The 9620-nt window shown below is 41.8% G+C and overlaps 1 long non-coding RNA gene across 3 annotated transcripts in view; it reads left to right on the top strand.

Annotated features, from left to right (window-relative positions):
* Positions 1–388: 388 nt before the first annotated feature.
* Positions 389–9620, top strand: part of LOC139186217 (uncharacterized) — a 259129-nt gene continuing 249897 nt past the window's right edge. For all 3 annotated transcript variants that reach the window (XR_011569770.1, XR_011569769.1, XR_011569771.1), the window contains exon 1: positions 389–1451. This is a non-coding gene — a long non-coding RNA (uncharacterized lncRNA). The remainder of the gene's footprint in view (positions 1452–9620) is intronic.

Raw genomic sequence — 9620 nt, 5'->3', positions numbered from 1 at the left:
GTTTCCTCGGTGTTCTAGCTCTTCCTGCCTTCCCATATGATTTCCTTTCAAAATAGAAAAATAAGTTCTTGTGTCCACATAAAGATTGCTGGAAGAAGAAATGGTGAGACTCTGTGGACCTTCCCTTCTCCTATCAGAGGGTGAGCTTGGCCTGAAACGTCTAGGACCTCACTGAAGCAAGATTAAAACACAGTCAACCCACTTTAACTTTGTCATGGTTGGTTCCCCAGACACAAGTAAGTGAACTAGATTGAGTCCCAGAACACAGATAGGAAAAATCTGCCAGGCTGCTTTGTTACCACTTACCCAGTACTGTCACCTTCCCAGGAACAAAAGGCCACTCTCACTGCCCAGCATCCTGCTTGTTTTCAACCAGACTCATGTTGTAATGCCTGTCAGTTTCAACACCCCACTTCCCACTACTGATTGCTATTTTAGGCAGAATTCTTGTGGGTGCAAGTTAGAGAAACCCAACTCAAACTAGACTATGGTTAGAAGTATGGAAACCCAAGAGGTGTCTCTGACCTCAGGGTTGGCTGCATCCTGGGACCTAAACTACCTTAAACGATGAGTTTTTTTTTTTTCTCTCCATATCTTGGCTCTTCTCTTTGGTAGTCTTTAGCTTCAGTGTATATTTTTATAACTGCTTCTAGCAGTCAGAGATGACTGAGCAATTGACCGTTTCACTTTCTAGCACCATAGAAAGAAGACTCTTCTTTTCCCAGAGACCGTGTCTCAAATGTGATGGAGAAGGCCTGATTAGCCCACTTAGAGTTCCTGTTTCTTAGCAATGTATTTATCTGTTTCCCTCTTGGTCCCTGTTCTTGGAACAGGCTGGGATAATGAGATGGGGTTTATCCTCATGGAAGTTGCTTTAAAATGGTGAAATCACAGTCTTCCACTCATGTGCCTCTCCCTTGCCCAATTTCAATGCCCACATGGATGGGTTGCTCTGAACAACCAAGTACAACCATTGTGCCGTAATTGTGTGTTTATGTGTCTCACTGAGACTCTGTGTTAGACTCAGAGCTACAGCATGGCAAAGAAGATCACAATTTGTCCCTCCCACAAAGTCAGGAGGCCACGGTACAGTCTGGAGTTCATTTGTTTGAAAAGGGAAGGAAAGAGACTCCCTAAGCGCTGCAGCCCCATGGCCGTGTGCCGTGTGCTGTAACCACCAGTGCCAGTGGGGTCACCACCCCATCCATCATACTGAGAAAGGATCCTGGCACAACCACTGGCCCCGCTGAGCTTGAAACCTCCCCTGCCGAAGCCTGAGGCTCAGTGTAGCTGTCGCCTGGGAGGTCTGCAGAGATGTGGCCCTGGCCAAACCACCTGCTCTGGCTTTTCATTGCCTGCTCCCCTACCCCAACTGTCAAATTTTCCCAGAGCACCGAGGTTTCTGAATATGGGTTAAGAGCATTCACCGTGACTCTCAAAGATGCATCCAGGTAAGGGTGCTGCACACTGACATGGTTTAGGTTCCAGGTTCTTTTTATAACGTCCCTCCCTTCCTTTTTATAACTGAACTTCGTTTATTATTATTTAATAATTTTCTTTATTTATTTTTGGTTGTGCTGGGTCTTTGTTGCTCCATGGGCCGGGGCGAGGGCTAGTTTTCTTTAGCTGCGGTAAGCGAGGACTACTCTCTTGCGGTGTGTGGGCTTCTCATCGCGTTGACTTCTCATGTTGCAGAGCACAGGCTCTAAAGCACAGGGTCAATAGTTGTGCTGCATGAATTTAGATTCATGGCCCATGGGATCTTCCCAGTTCAGGGATCAAACTCGTGTCTCCTGCATTGCCAGGCGTTGGCAGATTCTTTACCGCTGAGACCCAGGGAAGCCCCCAAACAAGCTTCCTTATTTTAAATTAATTTTAGTTTTACAGAAAAATTGCAAAGACGGTATAATTCCCATATGTCCTTTGCCTGGCTTCTCCTCTTGCTGACATCTTACAATCATGATGAATTTTTCAGAACTAGGAGATTATTACTCTTTCCTAAAATACAGACTTCATTCAGATTTCAGTAGTTTTCTCACCAATATGATTTTGTTGTTGCTGTGCCAGGATATCACATTGTCTTTAACCAAGTTCCTTTGATTTACTCACAAAACTAATTCTCTTACATCAGTTGCTAGTGTGGTAGATTAGCTGTCCTAATGGCCTTCATTGATGACCCCTCCCTGTATCCATGCTCCTTGCAATGTGAAATCTTAGCATCTCCTATAAAGAAGTGCTCTACCTCCCCATTCTTGAATCCGGCTGATGTTGTGACTTGCTTTGGCCAATAAAATGCAGCCGATATCAAGATCTGCTTATTCCAAGCCTGGATCCCAAGAAGCCTCGGGTGCTATTGCTCCCTCCCTTGGACCCCAGCCTCCTTTATGAGAACAAGGCTGGGCTAACCTGCTGAACAGAGGAACTACATGAATGGGATAGGAGATATCCCAGCTGTATACTGAAGCCATAGACAGCCAGACCCCAGCTGACTCAGATCCATGAGCAAGTCCAGCCATCATCAGCTGAGCCTGTCCCATTGCAGAAGGGTCATCCAAATGGCCCATAGACTTGTGAGCAAAATAAATGTTTAAGATGGTGAGTCACTTAAGATTTGTGGTGTGTTTATGTAAAGGTGTCATAGCAAGAAATAGCTAATACAGTTGGGACTGGATGGTGACCCAAAGTTCACTGTCACCAATAAGTTGAGTTAAATTCATTGAACTTTTCAGGTTGTGGGCCTTCTTGGGAGTGGTCTTAGACCTTTGTAATCCGAGTTAATGAACACTTCTTTATCCCCTTCTCTGGATCTGAGTGGATTTGGATAGAAATCACATATGTGAAACAATATTTCTCCTGTCACACTGGGTAGTTCTGAATGCTTTCCTAACCACTATGTCATGGGCTTGTGCATGCTGATTGAAGTCGTGGGTCACCACAATATGTCCCTGGATTTCTTTCTGTCTCATTCCAAGGACAAGAAATCTCTGCATACTTTCTCTAAGTTTTGCTGCTTTGAGTATTTCCCAAATAAACTGTCTATATTGGCAGGGTTTTCTGCTGACTCTAGTGGATACAAGTCTGGAATTTAAATTTGATATCTTCAGCCATCTTAAACTTTTTTTTTTCCCTTTCTTCCAGGGCAGACAATGGTCATTTTAAAAAAAGTGCTCTGAAAACTGTGGCGTGCTGCTTTGAGGGAAAACCAGTTACAAAGGGGCAGCCTATCCTCTCATATCATGTCCATTAAACAGTTTTACTTTCTCAGTCTTGGAATTCAATTCTGATTCTCCTGGAGAAGGGTTTGTTTTTCTCCTTTACAAGGTCTCAAGCTTTTCCTCTGCCTTTTCCTCCTTCCTGGATTTCTCCTCCTTCCTACTGGAATGGTGGCAGTTTCCCCAGGATTACAAAGATGCAGGCGGTAGTCCCAAGTTTCTGCCATTCTCCCTCCAGAAACTATCTTACCCCTGCCTCTCATCTAGGCGTTTCAGTATCTTGTGGATGCAGAAACAAGACAGCCATGTGTTTCTGAGCTCTGATCAGCAGCTGTTGTCTGGAGGTGACAGATGAGGAAGGGGACCTGGAGTGTAGCAGGCTTTCAGACACTCCTTCTGTGTGTGGTTCTCTGCCCAGCTTTTGAGACAACTATTCCCCTGCCAGTGCCTGAGTCTCTGGGTTTCTGTGAAATGAAGTCACTTGCTTCATTCCCTTCTTCCTCCCTTTCCAGTGCTCATTGGGAGCACTTGTTCAGCTTTTGGTAACTTGAATACTTTTCCATCTTCCAAAATGTCTTGACACCGCTCATTAATGTGTTTATTAAAATATTTCAATGTATGTGTGTATTTGGCTGTGCCGGGTCTTAGTTGCAGTATGTAAGATCTTTAGTTGCAGCATTCGCACTCACAGTTGCAGCCTGTGGGATCTACTTCCCTGACCTGTGCCCCGCTCTGGGAGCACACAGTCTTAACCCCGGGCCACCAGGGATGTCCCAACACTGCTTTTTCACTACTATCTCTTATGTTCTCTTAGTCCTTGTGAATCTTCTTTCCGAATGCATTATTAATTTTTATTAAACTTCAAAAGTACATAAATGCTTAACATTAATTTTCATGCCTTTTGTGCCTAAGTTATTTAATAGTATATAAAAGCAATTAACATATTATTTACTATCACAGCCATAAAGTTGATGATAAAAAGACATATCAATATGAAGAAATATTGAATAGATATAATAAATCTTCCTAAAAGTAAAATGAAAATAAATACACCCTCAGATGTAACTTATATAAAACTTGATACTGCAGGGGTGGGTTTAAATCTTGATTTGATATCTTCTCTTATTTTAGTGGGTTTTGCAAGGGAGTTATGTTCACATTCCATCTGCCATGTTAGCCTGAAGTCTTCAGACTTTTTGGATTTTTATGAACATATATAAACTTGTTCTGCTGTTATTTTCTTCTTTAGGAAGTCTGTCTGGCTTTTTAAAAAGTCACTTAATAAATTATTTCAAAAGAAAAAGGAGTTGAAACTGTAGAGTTTGGAATTTTAAAACAAAATTTTTTTTATCTTTAAGAATTTGAGTAACTCTGAAAAGAATAGCAACAAAATGTAAACACCCTTGGGCACATCTAACATTTGATTATATACAATTTTTTGTTCAAGAGAGTAGATTTTCTTTTCTTATTGATATTAGCACTCTCATTAACACAGAGCTCATATTCATTATTCTCATCTTGATCACCCATTTTACCATTCTTCTGAGAAGCAAAAGAGTTTTTCTGAAAGACAGGAAGTAGCTCTCACGGCTTCTTTTCCGTGAACTTGATGTTGGCTATGATAGGGACAATATAAACAGTGTTTGTCCTTTAACATATTAAGGATGTGACATTATAGTGAAGTCCTACCTAAGTTTTCACAAGTGCAAATATTTTATACATATATATATATATATATATATATATATAAACTGGATTGTAACACTTTGTGTTTTGCAAATTGCTTATTTCTCTTTATAGATTATGAACCCCTTCACATCAGTACATAAAGAACTAACTCATTCTTTTTTTTTTTCTAAGATAGCTTCTCAAATGGTTTGCTATTCAAAACAATGTTGTAATAAGCACGCCTTAATATACGTTTTTGCTCATCTGTTTATGTATTTCTGTTAGATATTTTTTCTGGAGTAGAATTACGAGTCACATGACTAGCACCCATTATATTTTGATAGATAAGGCCAGATTGCCTTTCAAAAAACTATCAATTTATACTTTGCATTTTTAGAATATTCATTATTTCATCCTTTCTTCAAAACGATATTTATTTTCTCCTCCAGATCTTTGCTCATCTGATAAGCAAGACAGTATGGTCTTAGTTCACACTCTTGATTATCAGTGTGACCATGTTGCTATTCACTGCACCTCCAGTCTCCATACACAAGCCAGTACTTTCCTCCCATTTCTGATGGTAGAAGAATGAAGTCAGCCCTAAGGTTTGCAAGAAATCTGGATGTTTGTTCATTAAAGGGAATTGTCATTGAGAACACGGATGACCCCAAAGGCGTAAATCTTGTTTACCTCCTGATTCTGTCACTTTGGTAGTATTTTAGAAATATGCCAGTTCAGGACACAAATGCTCTCTCCCTGGTTCTCTCTGAGAAGAGTTTGAACTCTAATAATTGTCTCTAGCTAGAGGGAACCACACTTCTTTGATTTCCTTTCTTGTGCTTTAGTGCAATCTTTGGGAGTTTCTTTCTGTGTCACTTCCTTGTGATAGTCACTAGAGATATATTTTGATTCTTTCATTTTAGGCTTTTGAAGAGTTTGTACTCTTGACTGCTTTTCTCCCCCATGAGATGTGGCCATGGGATGCTTCCTTTTTACCTAAAGCCCTGAGAGAAGGGTTCTAAGGAAGAAAGAGTGGCCTGATGCCCAAGAAAGGGAAGTAAACTGGCTAAAATTGCCATGAGAGCAAGGAAGTGAATTGGATGCCTATTATTAATCTTTTCACATTCTTTAGTTTCACCTCTTACTTTAGCCATTCAGGCTTCAGTCTATTTTGGGAAGTGAAAATTGACTATATCTTACCTTGAACCTCTTGCTTCCTGTGCTGTGGTTTTTCTGAAGCTGTGGTGAATATTGTAGGACATTGTAGGACCCCACTTCGCACTAATGCAGTAGCTTCTGGACTTATGGGGGAGTTTTCACCCAGGGCACAACCTTGATCAATAAGGGATGGATGCCTCCAGAGAAGGCAATGGCACCCCACTCCAGTACTCTTGCCTGGAAAATCCAATAGACAGAGGAACCTGGTAAGCTGCAGTCCATGGGGTCGCTAAGAGTCAGACATGACTGAGTGATTTCGCTTTCACTTTTCACTTTCATGCATTGGAGAAGGAAATGGCAACCCACTCCAGTGTTCTTGCCTGGAAAATCCCAGAGAGGGCAGAGCCTGGTGGGCTGCCATCTATGGGGTTGCACAGAGTCGGACACGACTGAAGCGACAGCAGTAGCAGCAGCAGCAGCAGCTGCCAGAGAACTTTGTCTTCCTTTCTTCTCCTAGCTGGGTGGCTTGAGATGGATTTCATGACTACTTAGAAGGTTCTACCAGAATGAATTGACATAGGAGTGGCCAGTGCATCTGTGGTAGGTTGAAAAATGATACCCCAAAGATAATCATGTTCTTTCCCTGGAACCTGTAAATATGTTATCTTATGGCATAAGGGAATTTTCAGATATGAATGCATTGAGGATTTTGAGGTGAGTAGGTTATCATGAGTTATCTGGATGGACCAAATGTAATCAAAAGAGACTTTGTAAGAAGGAGGCAGTAGGGGACTTCCCTGGTGGTCCAGTGTTAAGACTGTGCTTCCACTGCAGGGGCATGGATTCAGTCTCTGGTTGGGGAGCTAAGATCCTGCATGGTGCATGGTGCAGCCAAAAGTAAAAATAAAAAATAAAAAAGAAGGAGGCAGTAGAATTAGAGATAATAGAAGATATGATGATGGATACAAGAGGCTGGAGTTTTGTGGAAAAGGGGTTGTGGAGCTAAGGAATACGGGCAGCATCTAAGTAGAATCTGAAAAAAATAAAACAAAATAAAAAACCCAAGGGAATGGATTCTGCTTTCAGAAGCTCCAAAATAAACCAGCACTGTCAGCACCTTGCTTTTAGCCTGTAAGACCCACTTCAGACATCTGACTTCAGGACTGTGAGATAATAAATTTCATTGTTTTAAGACACAGCAGTAACAGAAAACTAATAGATCATCTGTGTTTCATTCCCTCATCCCTTACTCTGTTCCTTGGGATCATATTCCCATATTAATTGCTTATACAGTCACCTGTGTCTCAGAGTCTGCTTTTAGGGGAACCTAGGCTAAAACAGGAAGTAATTGGACTTTCTCTGACAGTTCCTACAGTTTGTTTTCTTAAAAATCAGATTTGCTTGGTCTGTCTTAAATCCCATCAAAGAAGGCCATTGGCCAAGGAAAGAAAGGAAAGGAGGGCAAGGAGGTCTCAACTGAAAGATACTAAAGTATCTTCAAGGATCAGAAGGAGTCAGGAACTGCAAGTGCCTACCCAGAGTACATGTCCATGTCTGGGAATTGAAGATGAGGTCCCAGTACTGGGGGAGACAGTGTGTGTGTGTGTGTGTGTGTGTGTGTGTGTGTGTGTGTGTGTGTGTTGAAGAGCATCATCAGGGTCTATAGGAAAACAGATAAAAAATACCTTCTTATATTTCCAGTGAATGAAACTTAATGTAGGCAGTTGTCTATGCAGGTGACAGAGGAGCTGAGAACCAGACAGGGGCTGGAGAGGTGACCCAGAAATTGGAAAGAGCAGGAAACCACTACATCCTTAGGGTGGAGAACAGTGAGGAATGGTGCTATTGCAGTCCATGGGCTGGGACCAGCAGAAAGAAGGTGGAATCAGAGTGGGGCTCTTTGCTAGGACGGACTCTCTGAGGAAGCACAGCCATTTATTTCTGAAGAGGACATTGGAGGTCAAGTGACATGAGGAGAATTATCCTGGCTTCTCCCTCCAGCCCCTTTCTGGTCCCCATTTAGTGCCCTAATTGGCCAAACCCAAAGAAACCAGCTTGCTGAAATACAGGACAGGCGGGATAAGAATGAATCTGACAGCAAACAGACCTGGGACTGGCCTAGAGCATCCTGCCTAAGAATCTATGAAGAGACACCCATGAGAGAAAGAATCCATTTTAAACACCAGCCAATCTCTGTGGAAACAAATTTCAGATTGGTGCCAATTGGGCAAAATTTTTTCTTTACTTGTCTTTCTTCCTTTCCATGCTCTAAGCCCTGAGGGATCAGAAACTGTGGCCATTAAGTAGGACAGGTTTCTGGAGATGCTGATGGAATAAAGAAGGAAGAATCTACCTTTCCTTTTCCACTACTGATTTCCCACCTATCCTGGGTTAGAGCTATGGAAGGTAGAAGTTTTAACTCTGAATGAAGATTAAGTTTTTGGTTATTAGATAAAACACACCTCAATTACTAAGACAAGTCTATTTTAGGCAGTACTGACATAACTGGAGGATATTTTTTGAGGAAAGTTAGATAACCTATCGGAGAAGGCAGTGGCACCCCACTCCAGTACTCTTGCCTGGAAAATCCCATGGATGGAGGAGCCTGGTAGGCTGCAGTCCACGGGGTCGCACAGAGTCAGACATGACTGAAGTGACTTAGCAGCAGCAGCAGCAGATAACCTATGGTGCATGAGTGCTAAGTCACTTCAGTCATGTCCAACTCTATGTAACCCTAGGGACTATAGCCTGCCAAGCTCCTCTGTCCACAGGGATTCTCCAGGCAAGAATATTGAAGTGGGTGGCCATGCCCTCCTCCAGGGGGTCTTCCTGACCCAGGGATTGAACCTACATCTCTTACGTCTCCTGCATTGGCAGGTGGGTTCTTTACCACTAGCACCACCTGGATAACCTATGGGGCCTACCCTAATTGTGAGAGAAGAACACAATTTATTTGAAATTTTCTCATTCCATCTGTGCCTGAGAAACTTTGTGAACTGGTCCCTTTGAATCTTTTCTTATTTGGTTAGAGGTCACAAGAAAGATTCCACACTCCTCCCTTTACACTCACTGGTGGGTTAGGGGCCAATGATTGTGTAACCGTTTTTGTTTTTATTTTTGTTTTAACTACCTCCACTGTAGGAAATCAAGTGTGGGAATGACTGGCATCCATTATTGTGGAGCTTCAGCCACAACTTAGATGTAACATTTTCTTTTTAAAATTTATTCATTTTTAATTGAAGGATAATTGCTTTTGAGTATTGCATTGGTTTCTACCAAACATCAACATGAATCAGTCATGGAAATGTTTGCCCATGTCCCCTCCCACTTGACTCTTTTACCATTCTTTATATCCATACTTGAAGTAATTATGTTTTTAGTTTCAGCAGGAAAAAGAAGGAGCGTATGAGATGTGTTTAGTTATGAAGGTATAAGGAAAAGTCTGTCACTATACAAATCGCCTTCGGTGATTGTTGAAATTCATATCCCTTGTACATGGACACTTGTCTGGAATGATGAAGAACTCTTGTATAAGGCACTTCTGCTCCACAAACAAATAACATAATCTTAGATGAGCATTGG

The sequence above is a fragment of the Bos indicus genome, chromosome 12, assembly GCF_029378745.1.
Source record: "Bos indicus isolate NIAB-ARS_2022 breed Sahiwal x Tharparkar chromosome 12, NIAB-ARS_B.indTharparkar_mat_pri_1.0, whole genome shotgun sequence".
Lineage (NCBI taxonomy): Eukaryota > Metazoa > Chordata > Mammalia > Artiodactyla > Bovidae > Bos > Bos indicus.
Note: the sequence above shows the minus strand (reverse complement) of the source record. Positions and strands in the feature narration are given on the sequence as shown.